General features: G+C 36.3%; 1 non-coding gene across 1 annotated transcript; it reads left to right on the top strand.

Moving 5' to 3' along the window:
* Positions 1–19,873: 19,873 nt before the first annotated feature.
* LOC127552617 (U6 spliceosomal RNA) lies at positions 19,874–19,977 on the top strand. Its single transcript, XR_007951478.1, has one exon. It is a non-coding gene; the product is annotated as a U6 spliceosomal RNA (small nuclear RNA).
* Positions 19,978–20,480: the final 503 nt, after the last annotated feature.

The raw sequence follows: 20,480 nt of genomic DNA, 5'->3' as shown, positions 1-20,480 counted from the left end.
GGAAACTGAATCAGGACAATAAAAGAGAACTGTGGCACATTATAAAAATATGAAAAAAATTGTTTTAAATGTAAAAATATTAAATAAATAAATAAAATTAAAAGAAAAATGAGGTGTTGTGATGACCTTGAGGTTCAGCACCAAATGATAAGATTGGTGAGAGCAACTGGCATCAAATGATGGGGTTTCCTAGAAACTGACATATGAAAAACCCAATGGAACTTAAGTTAACCAAGAAAAAGGGAGATGGGTGTATGCCATTAACTGCCAGACTAAATCCATAGAGAAATTTAGCACCCTAAGAGTTAGCTATTACAAGGAGTAGGACACCATGAGGCATGTGGAGGAGGAAGGTTGAGAGGAAAGAAAGCATGAGGCAGAACACCATGTTGGGCAAACCCAAAAGAGATTCAGCAAAGACAGTGTGAGCCATGGACAGATTTATAGAAGAAATTTAACCTCAGGAGTTTGACATCACAACTTGGCTTTTTGATTGGATGCAGTAAAGTGGGGTTACTTAAGACTTCCATATGGTGGGACTGTAAGGTTAAATTGATCCCCCATCAGTGCCCTTTCCTGCTTGCCTCAAAGAGTAATCTTATCAGTACTTCAGGCAGTCTCTACCAACTCCACCCAAGCCCTCATCAGTTGAACTAAAAAAATAATAATAATAATAGCTAGAACTTATAAAGTGCTAAAGGGTTGCAAAGTGCTTTCTGTATATTATCTCATTGGACCCTCACAACCCTGTAATATTATTAATACCATTTTACAAATGAGGACCCTGATGCTGAGGTTAAGTGACTTGGTCAAAGTCACATCACTAATATGTCAAAGAATCACAAATATACTCACCAGACTGTGCTCCTGTGAACTTGTGTCGATCACGCCCTGTCTTCCATACTCCTTTCTGGGTCCTTTCTCCTACTCTTTAGATTTTGGACTATCTTTTATCTTCCCCATTAGAGCACATGCTCCTTGAGCACAGAAATTTTTTTTCCTATTACATTTATATCATAAGCATTTAGCACAGTGCCTAAGCACTTAATATATATTGGTTAATTTGACAAATAGGATTCAAATTCAAGTCTTTCTGGCTCTATTGTACCTGTTGTTGTTCAGTTGTATGAGATTCCTCAGGACCCCAATTTAGATTTTCTTGTCAAAAATACAGGAGTGGTTTGCCATTTTCTTCTCCAGCTCTTTAAACCGATTGAGGAACTGAGGCAGGAATTGACTCTTCAGTCAATTGGTACTTTATCTAACTGGGCTAAAGTTCTTTTATCTTTTAAGTACATCCACTGGAGCTTTCAGTTGTTTTCTATTTAGATCTCAAAGCCCCACCCAATCCACAAAAGGTCCCCTTTGGAGGCTGTTTGAATATGCCCTGTCTGCACCAAGGACTAGTTAAGAAATAACTTGACTGGAACTTGGTCACATAGTGTGAAAATCCCACTGTTGAGGTCTAGCTTTGGGGTACCTAAATGAAATTAGAGTTAAGGTCTAGTGGCAGGTTTGGGGTACAGATTCGGCCCAAGGTGGTCTAGTAGCGGCGCGAGTTCCCAATAAAAGTATTTATTGGGCCAGAGAGCTAGATTCATAAAACAGGTTTATTATTAGATAAGCAAAGTTAAAGTATAGGCGAAGGTAGAGATAAGGAGGGCACTGGACAGAGGGTCCAGTGGACAGAGGGTCCTCACATGGTAGCCATGTTTGGAATCTCTGCAAAGAGGGGTTCCCAGCGTGGCCTTTTTATAATAGGAGACTTAGCTCGCGGGGCTTTCGGGTATAGCCCCAAAGTTGGCTTATATCCGGGTGGAGCTGGGAACAAGTCAGATCTTCTATTGGAATTCAAAGGGACCAGGATTTGTGAGTTAAAGGGCAATTTACATTATTAACTAGGAGAGGGTGGGAATCTAGAAAGGAAGCTTTCCCGCATCACCACCTCTGGTGAATGACTGTAGGAAGTCATTTTTTCCTCTTTTAGCATCATCTATAAAATGGGAATAATATTCCCATTTATCTCCCATTATTGTTGCCAGGATCAAATGAAAAAATGTATCAAGACTAAATACAAGCTACAAAGATATCAACCCTTATTATTTCTACTCCAATCCAATTTAGATTAATTTACCCCGTTATCTCCTCCTTTACCAAAAACCCTCTCTTTGACTTCAGATGGGTTAATATCCTCTCCAGGATCTTTCTGAGATTTAGAAGGCATGCATACCTGACCATTTTTCTCACCTTCCCCTACCAGATGGGTTAGAGTCTTACAAATTCCTCTCTTCTTATGTAAGTGTTTATAACCCAAACACGGAGAAGGAAAATCTGTTCTGATGGTGACAGGAAACTTAAGAATGAAGATTCATGCACACAGGTTTCAATTAGCTGTTCTGGAGACCTGCCTGACACAATGATATTTGATCTCTTCATATTAGGTTTTACTTGCAATTCAGCCAGACACCTGATAAATTATGGTACTTCATATGGCACCAACAGGCTAGCTCTTTTACCATCTATGTCAGAAAACTGGGGGAGGTGACAAGGCAAAACAGGGAAAAGGTTCTTCCTATGTTTGGAATATCTCTAAATTAGTAGTCAGGGCATATAAAATCAATTCAATGCCTAGGTCACTGTGGATATTCCATAGTTATTCAGTGATGCTGATAAAAGGGTTCAGAATTATTTATACCTTTCACTGTATATTAAAGGTTACCAAATTTTAGATGTTACATACAAGGCTCCTGCCTTGGGGTTGTAATAGATACAAAGTTTGTCTTTGGGGCTCTATCACACTTCCCTCCCCTCTATCTTCCTCCCCGCAATTTACCGGGGCTTCCTTGTATTTCCAGGTATTTCCTCTCTTCCTCATCCCTCCATTTCCCTCAATCAATGAATCATTCTGGGCTTCTTTCCTCTTCTTTTTCTTCTCTTTCTCTCTTTTTTAACTGTCGCTCCTCTCTGTTCTTTCTCTCTTCTCCTTTCTCTTTTCTCTTTCATCTCTCTTTTCTTCTTTTTTTTTTCTCTCTTGCTTTTCGTCTCCTTTTTTTCTCTATATTCTCCTTTCTCCACACTTTCCTCTTCTTTTTTCTCTCAGCTCTTCCTACTTTTCCTCTTTTTTATTTCTTTCCTCTCTTCCTCTTTCCTCTGTCTCAATCCTCTTTTCCCTCCTCCCTCTTTTTCTTTTCTCTCTCTTCTTCTCTTCCTCCTCCTCTTCCTTATTTTCCTCTTCTTCCTCTTCTTTTTCTCTCTCTTTCTCTTTGTTTCTCTGTCTCTATCTGTCTCTGTCTCTCTCCTTCTCCAAGCAATAACAGATATTTACATAGATTTATATAGTTCTTTAAAATGTACAAAATATTTTATATACTCCATATATTTTCATATACTCACAACAGGTAGGTAAAGTAGGTATTCTAGTATTGTTATCATTTGCTAAATTGTCATCTTTAAAGCGTACATAATGCTTTTCTTATATAATCTTATTTGAGCTTCACAACAACCTCACTAGCAGGGTGTACTGGCAAAGATTTAACAACCAGCTCTTTGAGGACAGGGATGGGGCAGATGTATACTTAACACATTTGTATGTTCAGTCTGAATTATTACTATTCTTCTTTATCAATTTTTTAAATCAAAACAATTAACAAAATAATATATTAAGTCCCTATCACTTGCATTTTAAAGATATAAATACGCTGCAAATTTAACAATAAGTTCTGGTAGGAACCAGCTCTAGTACTTCCACTACCATTGAGGTAGGTGCTACCATTACTCCCATTTTACAGAGGAGAAAATTGAAGCTCAGAGAATTTGTGTGACTAAACCAGTTACTTAAATATCTAAGATCAAAGGCAGAATTTGAACTCAAGTCATCATGAGTTCAAATCTGACATTCTCTCCATTTTAGCAAACCAGTTCATGAAAATTTAACCATCTTGTTTCTTATTTTCCACTAGCTACTATTTTAGAAAACAACCCAATAAAATCCTTCTAATAATGATTTCACATGTTCCCGTCCTCAAGAGGTATTCTTATTTTAACAGGAGACTCCTTCAAGAAGGAGACATAATGCCTTAATCTCAGGATCTTGATCTCTAATAATGGTGTTTCAGGTACCATGTCAAGATGATGAAAATAGGAATCTTTTATTTCAAAATAGATGGGCAACTGCAGACTCCATTTAAGAATAAACTCAGTCCTCAAAAAACGACTGAGAAACTCCTATTTCTCAACTTTATCAACACGGATTGTAGAAAATGCTAAGGCTCCTAAAAGATAAATCTTCCAAAGATGAAAACCTCTGTTTGGGTCTCCAGGGAGTTCAATGACCATTTGTTTACTGTGCTATTGCAAGAGGTGGGAGGGAGTAGTGGGGGGCAGGGAGAGGGGGATGGGAGATAGGGCAAGAGTAGAGAGGGGAAAGGGTTTCATTCAGAGCCAGATGGAATCCACATCTGGGAAAGTAGCATCACAATGCTGGACTTTCCCCCAGCAACTGATCAGCCAATCAGAACACTATCTACATCCTAAATTCACCAAGGATAAGGTGTCTGGAAGTGGAAGAACCAATGAAAAGTGTTTAAGCAGAAACCAATTTGTGTTGCCAGGAGGAAGGGAGGTGAAGGGTGAAAAGATGCATTAACTCAGGCCTGGGGCAACTGACTTCTGAACTGTGGTATCTGACTGCTGGCCTGCTGGAATTCTCCAGAAAGTTGAATTCCTCTTTTTTTTTTTTTTATTCAAAGTAGTCACCTTTTTATCCTTAAGTTTGAGATTATCTATAGGGCACCTTACCTTTCATAAAGCTTCTCCGAGTGATAAATATTTTGAAAACGTAAATTGCATGCCGTGCATAAGGCAAACACACCCACACCTACACCCAAACACACACATGGAGGAGGTGGCACATGAGTTGCACTTGGTAGGAAGAAAGGATGTTGAAAGGCTGAAGAGGTATTAATAACAAAGAAGGCCTGTGGAAGTTGGAGGGAGTGGATCCAATTCGTGGGAACAAGCAATAATCCAGTTTGTATGGAACATATTTGAGTAGCTAAAGAGAAGTAATGTGAAATAAGTTAGGTGGAAATTAAATTGTGAAGGGACTTAAATATCAAGTTAATAAAGAATTTTTGCTTTATTCCTTTTTAAAAATAGCTTTTTACTTTTTCCAATTACATATAAAAACAATTTTTAGTGGGAAGTAACTGGCATTGAGACTTGCCCAGGATCACACAGATTGAACAGAGGCTGTATTTGAGCTCAGGTCCTCCTGATTCCAAGATGTAAAGACAATCTTAAACATTTATGTAAAAAAAAAAAAAAAAAAAAAAAAATCTGAGTTCTACATTTTTTTCCCACTCCCTAAAACAGTAAGCAATTTGATATAGGTTACATATGTACAATCTTGCAAAATATATTTCCATAATAGTCATGTAAAAGAAGAAAGATCAAAAAGGAAAAAAAAAAAAAACCTTGAAAAAAATAAAGTGAAAATTGTATGCTTCAATCTGCATTCAAACTCCATCAGTTATTTTTCTGGATGTGGATAGCATTTTCCACCATTAGTCCTTCAGAATCATTTTGGATCATTGTATTGCTAAAAAGAACCAAGTAATTCAAAGTTGATCATCACACAATGTTGCTGTTACTATGTATGGTGTTCTCCTGGTTCCGTTCATTTTACTTTGCCTCAACTCATGTAAGTTTTTCCTGCTTCTAACATTTTTGAGTTTAAGGTGTGAATGATTAAATGTAAACTAGTCTTACTAGGAATTTTGGAGAAGGTACATATGGAACAATAGCTTAATGGAATAACTGTCAAGAGAATTTTTTTTTTTTTTTTGCTGAGGTCACTGGTGTTAAGTGACTTGCCCAGGGTCACACAGCCAGGAAGTGTTAATTGTCTGAAGTCATTCAGAACTCAGGTTGTTTGGATTTCAGGGCTGGTGCTCTATCCACTGCGCCACCTAAGAGAAAATTTTGTCAAAAGGATCTTGAAGATCTGAGGATTTTTATAGGCATTGGGGAAGAAGGCAATCAAAAGGAAAAGACTGAAAATGTGTGAGAGAAGGGACAGGGAGAATATCTATTTAGAGGATAGAATCAGCAGTACATCATTTTGGGGGGCCTCAGTTTTTTCCCCAAAATGAGGGCTATTATATAGAAGAGAAATGACCCCTGCTCTATTTGACCCCAAGAGGTAGAATTAGAAGCAATAGAATTGTAAAGGGACAAATTGACTGAATGCAAATCAATATATATCATGTTCACTTTTTTTTTCTTTTTCTTTTTCTTTTTTTCCTCTCATGATTCTTCCCTTTTGTTCTGGTTGTTTTCTTCTCCCAACATGATTCATAAAGAAATGTGTATTAAAAAATGAATATACATGTATAATCAGAAAAAAAAGACAATTAAAAAAGAGAGACAAATTGAAATTTAGCATTAGGAAAAATTCTGAATATTTAGAGCTATCAAAAAGTATGATGTGGCTATCTCAACAGGTAGATCTATTCTTCCTCCTTGGAAGTATCCAAGTAGAGGATGGACAGTCACTTGTTTCATAGGGTTATAGTAGATTCTTTAATGTACAGGGATTTCCTTGTTTTTTAGTTATGTCCGACTTCATAATCCCATTTGGGGTTTTCTTGGCAAAAATACTGCTCCAGCTCATTTTACAGATGAGAAAACTTAGGTAAATAGGTTTAAGTGACTTGCCTGGATCACACAGCTAGGCAGATTTAAATTCAAGTAGATGAGTCTTTCTGATTTCAGGCCTGACACTGTGTCACTGAACGGTCAGCACTTTATATGAGATGGCCACTAATGTCCCTTCCAACTGTAAATTCTGTGATTCTGTGATCATCTCTAAAGTTTCTTCCTCCCGGTTTTAATGGTATCTGGGGGCAGGAGCAATTTATGGACTTTTATATTAAGAGACTCTCAGAAAGAATTGTGAGATACATGAAATTATAAACCCCTACAAAATCTTACTGCTATATCTTATCTGATATGGAAGCAGAAATCTGACTAGCAAATTTGGCCCTCAGAAGTGGGGCAAATGAGATGCTTTGAGATGGGAAAGAGTTAGGCCATTAGTCGTTTCTTATTTTAACTAACTATTCATTCTGACAAGGTGCTAAGTTCATTTTTTTTTTGTTCCTATTTTAGAGAATGTTAGAATCTTCTAAATTTCACCACTGTAGATCCAAGCCCCATTCCTCTGACCTAGTTTAGTGGTTCTCTGTGGATATCACTCTGAGTTCTCATAAGTTATGCAAAAGGAAAATGTATCTTTTGGCAAGTTTTATCTTCTTTGTACTGGTCCAGTGAAGACTGTCTATCTGTCATTTAAGTACCAGACAGGAGTGACTCATTGTTAAAAAGCTGGCCACCAGGTGATTAATTCATTCATTTGTTTATTCATTCATTTCAATACTAAAATGGTTCTGTGCTCTCATTGAGTTGCATCTTCCCTCCAACAAGTATAGATGACAATTCTTGCCTGACCATCCTGTATATATTCTTTCTACATCCACCTATAAATTTACTCTACGGAGTCCATTCTACATGTTTTCTTCTGATATTGGGATGATATCAATTTGATTGTTTATCTTCCTTTCATCATGTGAACAGTTTATCTTTTCTTCCTATCATACCTTTCATTGATAACATCTTTTACTTGTATTTTTTTCATCAGGTTCCTCCCTGGTTATGTACTGGAGCTCACTAAACTAAGATCATTTGTGTATTGGCCAATGGAACTCCAAATCCATCTTTTCTTTTCATTGGTGGTAGAGGTATAGATACCCTTATAAAGATCCTTGAAACAAGAAAAGAAAGAGACTAGATTTATGATTTTCTTGATATAGGGAGCTCCGTTATCACACTGTTGTTCTAAGTAGCTTGGAGCAGGAGTATGGGGGAGGAACATCTAGTATGACCTGGATCCCTCCCAGGGGGTATTGCCAGTGTGGCGATTGTGATGATTTGGACAGAAGGGCAGCAGAGCTCTGGAGACAAGCTTCTTCTTTCTCCCTGAAACTAGAGTCAGGCTCTGCTTTTTGTCCCCTCCCAGACCCTCTGGGCTTCTTGAGGCTGGGCCACAGATGGTGGGAGGTTTTGAGTTAGTGTTTGTGTCTGACTGAGGGGCCCAGCAGGAGGCATCTCTGTAGACATGGCAGGGGCCCAGCACTGCCCTTCATTCCCCTTTCTGGAGGAAAAGTCATAGAGGTTAGAGGCCCCTTGTCTGAAAGGGGATGGAGCAGGCTGGCCAGAAATTATGTTTGTCTGAATGCAGGAGCTAAGCAAGTGAAATGTTAAAGGGAGAGGCATAAACATGTGTCCTGAAACACTTGAAAAAAATACAATTAGATGAAGTCATTTATTCTCTGCTGGTATTTTCTGTCCTTAAAAACTGGTCCAATTACTGTCTGATTCTAAATAGACCACTCCTCAATTCACTGCTGACTGTCAGATAGCTTCTGGCCTCAGAATAGTCCCAGGAACCAAACTCCTGAGACAATAGTGATAATTTGTTGGTCAGAGATGACCACTACTAGGTCCTACCTGTGGGCCATAGAATTTAGCATGTCAATGATAGAAAGTTGGAAAACAGTGTCTCCTTTCTCTTAGCACTTTGCTAAATTCTTTTGGAACTTCAATTGGCATTACTACAATAAACCTTGCCCCTTGACTAGAAAATGGGTTCAAGCCTGAAAATTCTTTTGAGACATCTTGTTATACCGGTTTGTGACTCCAAACTTTTGGGGTCCCTTTCCCAACCTCAACAATAACAATGGATATACAAGGTTATATTCATTAAATTACACAGTCATAGATGGGATCATAGATTTAGAGGCCAGAACCTGGGCCCAGAACATTCAAGGCAATGGCTTGGACATGTTATTCCTCAGTTATGAGGGAGGGCTCATTTGAGAGAAAATGAAGGATGGTGGTAGGGAAGTAGGGAGAAGTGCAACATATATATCCCCAAATGACTGTAATACCTCCCAAAAAAGAAATTTGAAAAACTTATTTTTAAAACAATAAAATTCCTTTTGTTTAATGTAAAAGCCTTCAAGATAAAAAAGGACAAAAAGAGACCTCAAAACTTCCTTCCTTATTTGTGTATTATCTCCTTTGCTTTTCTGGAGACAGTTAGAATTTATTAATATTTCTTATAAGTAACAGTATTGGAGTTCAACACTTCTCAAGATTTCATACACTCATTAGAGGGGTTGTTGTTTGTCCTTTGTTCTTGAAAAAAACCATGACTTTAGGGAGGTGATGTTATGACATGAAAGTGAATTGGATTTAAATGAGAGAGGACTGTTTGAGGTCAGCTGCCTCAGTTTTTCCCTCCAGAGCCATCTGGGTCCAGTGGCCAGATACAGATCACAAGAGAAGAGATGGCAAAAGCCATCTCCCATCTTCTGAGGGAAGAATCTACCTTAACTTTTTACTATGAGGGCTTATGTAGATATACTGAGTCATCACAAGAGAATGAAGGAAAAGCAATAAGCATTTATATAGGACTGATTGTACCTGGCATGGTGGTACATGCTTTTATAAATATTATCTCCTTTGATCCTCATGTTGAAGTTTAAAAGGAGACCCCCAAATTGCACAAGAATTTGCATCTCTACGTCGTGTGGAAAAGGTGAAGAACTTACAGATTAAGCACATATTGATCAGAGACTGTTAGCTAAATTAATTGAAGCCTATAGGCCTCAGTTACATTCCATTGCCCAAAGAAGGGATTAAAATAGTATATGTGGCCAAAGAAGCTATACATCACCTTATCTACTGCGTTCCACTGACCAAATAGGGGAATAGAGACTTATGTAACCAATCACAACATATAGACGGTGGGATTTTGGGGGTTCTTTGTTTGAAATGTATAAAAACTGTGAACACTCTCAAGGGAGTGGGCCCTCCTACTGTGAGTCTCTATCTCCCAGTGGGACTGCCCCACCTCTCATGAGATGCTATAATAAATAATCTGCTTTTTATGAGTGATCTCTGAGTAGTCATTTTTGGGTAGGAGTCTTTTTATGTCTCACACAACGTCAAGGGGCAAAGTTTATTATAATTGTAACACCAATTGAAGCAGGCTAAGTTCCAAAAGGATTTAGCAAAGAACCAGGAGCAAGAAGATAAATTTATAGTAAAAGACAGAGATCTGGTTCATGTCACTGATATGCTAATTTTATGGTTTAGGTAGAACTAAGGAGTAGTCTGGTGTACACTCCAGTATTGAATTATGTGGTTTAGAGGTGAGTTGAGGAGTAATCTGGTATGCACCTCATCATTGTCTCAGAAACCCTGTTATCACTGATCAGCAGATTGTTATCTGACAGCCAGAAATATTTTAGGAATACTATAGTGTTCCTAAGGCTAAGAGACTTTAGGATCATTGACAGATTATTAGAACAATAGAATAGGACAAACAGAATTATTAAAACAATAGAATCAGGTGCCTCCAGATTACTGCTATATATTTCCTAAAGTCTTCGGGATGAAATTTGATAGTTCTTTATTATTATATTCCTAAGGCCAGGAGACTTTAGGATCATTGACAAGCGTTGTTAGAACAATAGCACTAAAGGTCTGGGGGCCTCAGGATTACTGCTACATTTCTCTTAGATTCTGTACTCTAGTACTCAAAATATCCTGCTAGATAGGTGCTGTTATTATTCCCATTTTGCAGTTTAAAAAACCGAGGCAGACAGTGGTGAAATGACTTGCCCAGACTCACATAATTAGTAAGTATCTGAGGAATAACCAGAGCAGTCTCCCGATTCTGAAAAGGTCAAGCCAAGCCCATTTCCAATTTTCTCTCTGACTCCTATAGCTGTGTGACCCTCAACAAGCCTCTCCCGAGTTTTGAATTCTTAATATGAAAAATAACATTATTGTAAGAATAAAATGAGAACATATAAGTAATTGTTGTTCAGTCATATCTCTATGTGACTCTCTGTGACCTCATTTGTGATTTTCTTGGCAAAGATACCAAAGTGGTTTGCTATTTCCTTCTCTAGCTCATTTTATAGATGAGGAAATGGAGGAAACAGGGTTAAGTGACTTGTCCGGGGCCATACTGCTAGTAAGTGTTTGAGGCCAGCTTTCAGTTCAGGTCTTCCTGACTTCAGATCATGTGAGAGAAATTATTGCTAATTACTATTATTAATAACAATTTATTATCAATTAATGTTATTATTAATAACCATGATTTGGAGAGATTCAGAGTTTCCCCCTTTTTTCTATAAGGCTCAGTTTCTGAAAGAAAGGATTGATGATAGAAGATAGGATTAACATTCTCCTCAATATACCTATTTGATTTGCCAACCTACCAACCCTACAAAGAATTTAATCTAAGATGAAACTTCCAGCCTGTTGTATTCTGCTCAGGCTTGGGTTAGGGGATATAGACCCTTTATCTAGATTTCCCCTAGACTGGGGGTAATTTGGAAGTAAATGATATGATCAAAGTTATATCTCCCAGCCCCTCATTATAATAGGTCCATCTCTCATTGTAATATTCATTGTCTCTCATTAATGTTATCCAATCAGAGTTGACTGCCACCTTCAGGAACATCCACTTCCAATGGCATATAAACTGTGAGCTCACAACCATGAGTCATCTTTGGTATAAGAAAGATGAGAAAATGACCGTTCTTCTTATTAATAAACTAGCATTATTAACAAAGTGATTAATTACCCAGAAATTATGTCTCTCAAACCTTTAAAATGTCAAACATTTAAGAGTATTGCAAATGTTCCCCCCCCCTTTTAAAAATTATACATGTGCATTCATTTTTTACATATTTCCATATGAGTCATGTTGGGAGAGAAAAATCAGAACAAAAGGGAAAAACCACAAGGAAAATAAAAAGAAGGGAAAAAAAGATAAAAATAGTAAGTTGATTCACATTCAGTCTCCATAGTTTTCTTTTTGAATGTGGATGGTATTTTCCATTCAAAGTTTATTGGAATTGTCTTGCATCATTGAATTGCTGAGAAGAACCAAGTCTATCATAGTTGAACATCACACAATCTTTTTGTTGCTGTGTACAATGCTTTCCTGGTTCAGTTTGCTTCACTTACCATCAGTTTATGTAAATCTTTCCAGGCTTTTCTAAAATTAACCTGTTCATCAATTTTTTATAGAATAATAATATTCTATTACTTTCATATACCATACTTTATTCAGCCATTCCCAACTGATGGGCATCCATTCATTTTTCAATTCCTTGCCACTACAAAAAGGATTCCTACTAACATTTTTGCACATGTGAGTCCTATTCTCTCTTGTATAATCTCTTTGGGATATAGACTTAGAAGTAACACTGCTGGATCAAAGGATAGAGCATTGCAGATCTTAAAAGGAGACATAAATGTAAGCTATTATTATTGTAATTATAACTGTGCAGAGATGATAGTAACAAAGTTTTTTGATGTTAGCATCTTCAGGGATTCTGGGTACAACTAGAAGGAAGAGAAAGGGAAAGGAAAGGGAATAAACATTTATTAAGCACTTATACATTAAGGCTAAACACTTTAATCCTCACAATAACCTGGTAAGGTAGGTACTATTATAATCCTGATTTTACTGTTGAGGAAACTGAGGCAAACAGAGGTTAGCATTAAAAATGAGTTAACATTTATATAGCACTATATGCCAGGCACCATACTTTATTTTTTTAAATGCTTTATAAGTGTTCAGATAGGACACTTCTGTAATACCTTCTATTGAAGTGGTGGGACTGGTTTGGCTTTATAATTATCTTATTTGAGCTTCATAAAAAACCTGGTATATAGATGCTATTATTATTCTCATTTTACATATGAGGAAACGAGGCAAAGGTTGTGACTTGCCTAGCATCATACAACCCAGGCCTTGTTAGTTAGTTGGTCCAGCATTCTATCCACTATGTTTAACTTTCTCAATTATAGAGAGGCAATATGGAAGAGAGGAGAAAGAATTGTGCTTTAAGTCAAGAGGACCAAGTTCAAATCCTGCTTCAAATGTTAACTGCTTCATCCTAAACAAGCTACTTAACTTCTCTGACTCAGTTTCTTCATCTATAAACATGGGAATGATAATAATTCCTATACCAATTACCTCAGAGGATTGTGGGAAGATTAAACATAAGATAATTTTGCAGCTTTAATGTACTATGTTAATGTCTGTTCTTAATTATGATGTCACATTGAGTCTCAAGTACTGGGTATCAGGAAACTCTATTTTCCCTTTTATCCTCATTTAATCATGAGGAGTCCCTAAGGACCCTACCAGAGTTGCAATATTCCCAATGATGGGAAGCCACCAGGTATAGAATGAGGTTATTACCTATGAAGAAAGGTATAGTGGAAAATAATGCAGAGTAAAAAGGACTTTTTCCTCATCCAAAAAATGATGTTTGGCTGAATGACTTCCGACTAGCACTGATCCTTTAAGCACAGTTGTAAACCTGAACAACCTTTCCCCAACCAGGAAGCTGATTTTTTACTTAGCTCTGGTCGGCCTAAAACAGAGAAACTTCTTCCTTTTCTCCTAAAATAATTCTCAGGAACTGGAGCAGTCCAATTCAACAACTCTTCTTCCAGTTTCCTGATATCCAGGGCTGGCCCAGGGGAAATTATGAAAAAGACTAATTTTAATTTTTGTCTCCTCCATATTCCTTCACACTCCCAGCACCCTCACTGATACCCTTTTGTTTAATGCTCTTTTAAGTAGGGTTCCCTCTAGGTCTGAGCTCCCAAGACAGCTTACATTAGACCCCTTCTCACATCCAAATTTACCCCATTTCTTCATGACTGCTTTCAGAGATTAGCTAAATTTGACAAATAAAGCCATGCTGACCTGTTTATTGACACAAAACTCTCCCAGATTAAAATTTTAAAAGGAATACTTTTTCAATTTAGTCAGCACAAGTATTATGGTGATTTCAGGTAGTTTGTTCAATAATCATCAAATCAATTATAAGCTGGGCTTTATAACCCTGGGACTTAACAGCATACTCTTTTCCAGCCCTGAAATCAGGAGGATCTGAGTTAAAATCTGCCTCAGACACTTAATACTTCCTAGCTGTGTGACCCTGGGCAAGTCACTTAACCCCCACTACCTCAGTAAAAAAGAAAAAAAAAATCTGTTATGCTTTTTGTTTTCTCTACTTTTTTCATGTTCCCTCTTCCCTCTTTTTTTGTCTTTAATTGGGTAATATACCATTTAAGTTTGCCACTAAAATATTTCAGAGGGCAAAAAAGCTAAGATTACAAACAAGAATTACCTACCTAGAAAAACAGATTATAATCTCTCAGGGGGTAAATGGATAGTCAACGAAGTAAAGGACTTTTAAGTATTCTTGATGAAATGACCAGCTCTGAATAGAAAATTTTACTTTCAAATGCAAGATGCAAAAGAAGCATAAAAAGGTTATAAAGCATAAAAAGCATAAGGTTAAATGGTTTATATCCCTACATGGGAAAATGATATTTATAATTTATAATTACTGAGAAAGTTTCTCATTATTAGTGCAATTATAAGCAACATAGACAGAAAGCAGAAATGTGAGTTGAAAGTGATGATAGGATTATCTAAAAAATAAATTAAGGGATGAGAAAGAAGAATGTATAAGGAAAAGGGAAAAGAGAGAGGTAGAAGAGAACAAATTGTCTGACATAAAAGAGGCCTGAAAGAGATTTTATGATGGAGAGGAAAATGAGGGAAATGAGGAAGGAAGCACATGAATCTTACTTTCATTGAATTGGCTCAAAGAGAGAATAATATATACACTCAGTTTGGTGTAGAAATTTATTTTGACATACACTAAAGTAGGAAGAGAAAGACAAGAGAAATAAGAGTAGGGGGTGAGGGGAAGGAGGGAGCTAATAGAAAGGAGGACAGTTTTGGGGAGGTAAAAGTCAGAAACAAAAGAGAATGGGAAAAGTAAAAGAAAAGAGAACATAGGATAAATAGAGAGATAATAGGATGGAGGAAAATACATAGTAATCTTTACTGTGAAAAAAGATTTTACAGTGGGTTTCTCTGATAAAGACTTTATTTCTCCAACATATAGAAAACTGAGTTAAATGTATAGAAATAAAAGACATTCCTTAGTTTATAAATAGTCAAAGGATATTTACCAGCATTTTTTGGACAAAGTAATCAAAGCTATCTGAATTATCTAAATCACTATAGATGAGAGAAATGTAAACTAAAACAACACTGAGATTGGCTAATATAACAGAAAAGGAAAATGTAAGGAATGTGAGAAAATTTAAACACTAATGTACTCTTAGAGAAGTTATATACTGATTTAACCATTCTGGAGAGCAATTTGCAAGTACTAAATTTGCAACTAGCCAAAGGGCTAGAAAACTATATATACCCTTTGACCAAGCAATATCACTACTAGATTGGTATCCCAAAGAGATAAAAAAAAAAAAAAAAAAAAAAAAAAAAAGGTTTATGAGCACAAAAATATTTATATCAGCTCTTTAGTGGTGACAACAAATTGGAAATTGAGAAGTTATCCATCAATTGAGGAATGGCTGAACAAGTTGTACATGACTGTGATAAAAAGACATGATATGCAGAGTATTCTCAGAAATACATGGAAAGATAAATATGAACTAATGAAAAATGAAATTAACAGAACATTGTACCCAGTAACAGAAATATTATATGATGGCCTACTATTGACAACTTAATTATTCTCAGCAATACAATGATCTAAGACAATTTTATGGGATTTATGATGAAAGTACTGTCTATCTCCAGAGAAAGGGCCAGAGCCTGAATGTAGGTCAAAGATACTTTTTTAAAATTTTCTTTAGTTTTCTTGTTTGTTTGTTTTGCTTTGTTTGTTGGTTTTTGGTTGGGGGGGAGGGGGTTGGTCTGTGTTTTTTTTCACAGAATGATTGTGTTTTGCCTGACTACACATGTATAACTTATGTCAAATTGCTTGCTCTTTCAATGAGTGAGGGAGAGAGGAGAGAATTTGGTACCCAAAATTGGGGGGGAAGAAATGTTAAAATTGATTTTATATTTAATTGAGAAAAAAATAAAATATTAAATAAGATTTTTAAAATATGTAATATAATTAAAATGTATTATATGAAGATGTGAAATATCAATAACTCAGAGATCTTAAGGATATTTAAAACCAGGAAATTCAGATTAACATGTGTCCCAATAGTAGAGGTGGACTTCACTTTGAGCTTTTGCCATCTGCTTAGTTGACATTTAGCCATTTTGAGCAGAGTTCTATAATTCATTTTGTGAATTTATGCCTTTAGAAAGCTGACATGTGGTCCTAATGTAAACTATTTATCTCTTTCTGACACAAAATAATATTGAAATAAATAGTATATGGGGCAGTTAGATGATACAGTAAATAGAGCACTGTTCTTGGGATCAGGAAAACTTATCGTCATGGGTTCAAATCTGGCCTCAGACATTTATTAGTTGTGTGACTCTAGACAAGTCACCTAGCCCTGTTTGCCTCCTTTTCCTCATCTGGAAAATGAGCTGGAGAAAGAAATGGCAACACACTCCAGTATTTTTGCCGAGAGAACCCTAGATGGACTCATGAAGAGTCATACGTGACTGAAACAACTCAACAACAAAATAGTGTATTTACAGTAATGTCCCAGGTCACTGAGCTCTCCAAATTAAAACTAACCTACATTGTCCCCCAAGAGCAAGTGGATAGAATTGTAGACATATGATTTCTTCTTAAATGAAAGATCAGGGCAAATTCCCACAAAATGTTCCCTCCATGCTGGGTAAATTCAGAAAGGACAAGTTTTTTCCTAAGATCTTTGTGGCATCCTGATAATTGGCACTCTGGTGGTTTGGTCCTTGGTAGTTTCTCTGACTCCTATCTCAAGGGTTATTCTAGACTGCTTAAGAGTAGATATTCAAGACTTAAAGGTCATGAGGATCCTCAGCTAATGGTCCAACTCTTGCTTCAATACAGATAGGTCTCACATATTTTCTTAATATTTCTTTAATTAATTAATTTAATTGATAGCTCAGCTTTCTCTCTGCATGAATCCCTTTCTTTCAAAGGATAGATTCCAACCCTAGTCAGATTAAGGTCCCTCACATGATTTCCATTCTCCTTTAATTAATTGATAGACTGATGAAAATCGTGATTTCTAAATGCTTTTGTTTCAATCATATTTTCCCATAATTAAATGGGCCTAGAACTAGGGAATTGATATAATTTTTCATTGTCTTTTAATGTTGGGCTTCCCCCGCCATCTTTAAATTGTCACTGTTAAAATTGTTGAAATACATTGTTGAAACACACATTTCTTCTTCTTTTCTCCCCCATCTCTATTCCATCTGCTCTCAGTCTCCAGTTTTGAAACCATAATCAAATCAATTCTGCAATTTTTCTTGGAAGGGTTGTCAATCTACTCCTTTTCTTTGGTGTGCTGGTAAATGTTTAACAGCCAGATTTCTGGGGAATTTTTTTTTTTACAGGACACACTTTTAAGCTTAATCTATTTATTTTTAAAATTTTTTATTTTTCAACACTCATTTTTAAAATAAAATCTTGAATTCCAATATTTTCTCTCCCTTCCTCTCCTTCTTAAGACAACAATCAATTTGAATAGATTTTATATATACAATCATGTAAAACACTAGTCATGCTGTGAAACATGAGTTTTACAGCAAAAGGAATAAAGAAACAACTATAAAAAATAAAGTGAAAATATTGTGCTTTGATCTACATTAAGACTCCATAAGTTCAATGGATATAATAACATTTTCCATCATGAGTTTTTTGGAATTGTTTTGCATCATTGTATTGCTGAGGAGAGTTAAATCTATCATAGATGATCATCACACAATATTGCTATTACTATGTACAATGTTCTCCTGCTTCTGTTTACTTTACTCAGCATTAGTGCATGTAAGTCTTCCCAGGTTTTACTGAAATCTGCTTGCTCATCATTTTTTATAGCTCCATAATACTCTATTACATTTATATATCACAGCTTGTTTAGCCATTTCCCAATTAATGAACATCCCTTCAATTTCCAATTCTTTGCCATTACAAAAAGAGTTGCTATACATGTAGTATGTATGTATGTATACATGTAAGTCCTTTTCCCTTTTTCATGATCTTTTTGGGATTTAGACCTAGTAGTGGTATTGTTGGATAAGAGGATATGCACAGTTTGATTGCCCTTTGGACATAGTTCCAAATTGCTTTCTTGAATGGTGCATCTGTTCACCACCAATGTTGTAATATGTATTCTTAATATTTTCTTCATCATTAAATGTATTGACAGTAAACAATATAATAAATCAAGGTTTGATTTGTAGTGTTTACTGATTTCTAAGATATACATGCTCACCCTGAAAAGCTAATAACCAGATTCTTGGAACAGGTTTACTTCTGCATCTCCATCATCATCCCAGCAACAATCTATATCAAAAGGACCTTCTTGAACCTTCACTATGTGTGCTGTTTTCACATATTAGAATATAAGCTCCTTAAGGGCAGGGACTGTCTTTACTTTTGTGTTTGTATTTTTAGCACTTAACACAGTTCTTGGCTCATAGTGAGCAACTTAATGTTATTTCATTCATGTTTACTATACTGCATTTGATAACCCCTCTGACTTGTGTAGCCCTGGCCAGAAGTTCTTCCATCCAGTGCCCATTTCTAGCTCTGCCATCTTTCTTACCTACCAACAGTTTGTTAAATTAATTGCCTATTTTGTTCACAGTCACTATGCATCCCATTGGCCTCAAGTATGCATGACTGCCTGAGAGGTGATGGGTTGCCAGCTGCTGTTTCTGTCCCTTTCATTTATTTATGTGCCTTCTGGATCTCATCTCCCTCCAGAATCTTTTGGCATCATCCAGCGCCAGCCACCTGGACATGTCACTGGGGTTCAGGCTCTGGCAGAGGCACAGATGCAAATAGAACTTAAACAGAAGCTCAGGGCCAGACTTTTTCTTGTTATAAAAAACAAAGAGAAAAGGCCTGAATTCCTTCTTTCAAATAGCATGGGGAGAATCAGGTTCTAATGTCCATCATCTATAACAAATCTTTCCCTCCACATCCAATTGCAGTTTCTCCTTTAGCAAGAGCTATGGAGCCTACATACTCACCCCCTTAGCATGGGTGGACCATTTGCTAAAAGTCTGGGACACACTTAGCAGTGGATGGGGCAGCAAAAGAGAGAAATCAGCTGTAGGCTTTCCAGCCTGTCATGAGATATTCAGTTCACATTTATGTTTTGGATTTTAGTAGCATCTTATAAATAAGAAAAATGATCTTAGATTTAGAGCTTAAGGTCATCTACTACCTTCTCATTTTACAGATGAGGGAACTGAGGCTCAGAACCCCAAATCTTACAGGCAATCACAACAAACATTCATTACCTGCTTAACATGCATGAGGTTCTGTGCAAAAACTTGAGGATTCAAAGAAAGGCAAAAACAAGCCCTGTCCTCAAGGAACTCACAGTGTAAGGGAAATAACATGTAAATAAGTAGATACATATAAGTGAGTGGCAAAACTGGGCTTTCCATCCAGCTCTTCTGTCCCTAGATATCTCTTTGCATTGTGCATGCTACTAATGATCTAACTAGAATTACATGACTTGTAAATGTTATATAAATGGGAATTAACCCTAGACCCTCCTGAGTTTAAATAAAGTACTTTTTATGATGTTGCTTCTAGTTCCATCCTTTTGTCTCAAGATCAAGAGGCAGAACAACAGGTTATCTCACTATCCTGTGTCCCTACTAGGGACTATTCTATTACATTTATATTGGGAGCCCTTTATGAGCTTCATGGGCAATGCTAATTGAATCCTAAACAGAATTTCAGGTAGTATGCTCTCTTTGGCAGCAAATATATTAAAATTGGAATGATATAAAGATTAGCATGGCCTTTGATCAAAGATAACACACAAATTTTTGGGGGGTTTTGCTTACTTGTTAGATCAGGGAGGAGAGAGAAAAATTGTTTGTTTTAAATTTGATTTATTTATTTAATATTTTCCCCCAGTTACATTCAAAACAATTTTTTCACATATGTTTTGAAAATTTTTGAGTTCTAGGTTCTCTCCCTTATCCCCTTCCACAATTAAGAAACCATGTGTGAAGTTATGCAAAACATTTCCATAAAAGTCAGTTGGTAAAAAAAAAAAAAAAAAAAAAAAAAAAAAACCTAGATCTCTCATCCTAATGAAAATAAAAACCAGGAGGGAGAAAATTTAGAGCTAAAAAAATTTCCAAAAAAGTCTGTGTTTTAAAATTTTTTAAAATCCCAAATATTACTGGGATTGAGATTAGAGGCCATTAATAATCAGAAAGTCCCTATATACCAAAAAATTTAGCAGCCCTTTTTGTGCAAAGACTTAGAAACAAATTAGATGCATATTGGAGAATGTAAAACAAATTGTTGTATGTAGATACAATGAAATATCTATGCTGTAAA

The sequence above is a fragment of the Antechinus flavipes genome, chromosome 2 (assembly GCF_016432865.1).
Source record: "Antechinus flavipes isolate AdamAnt ecotype Samford, QLD, Australia chromosome 2, AdamAnt_v2, whole genome shotgun sequence".
Lineage (NCBI taxonomy): Eukaryota > Metazoa > Chordata > Mammalia > Dasyuromorphia > Dasyuridae > Antechinus > Antechinus flavipes.
This window is presented reverse-complemented; position numbering and strand designations above follow the sequence as displayed.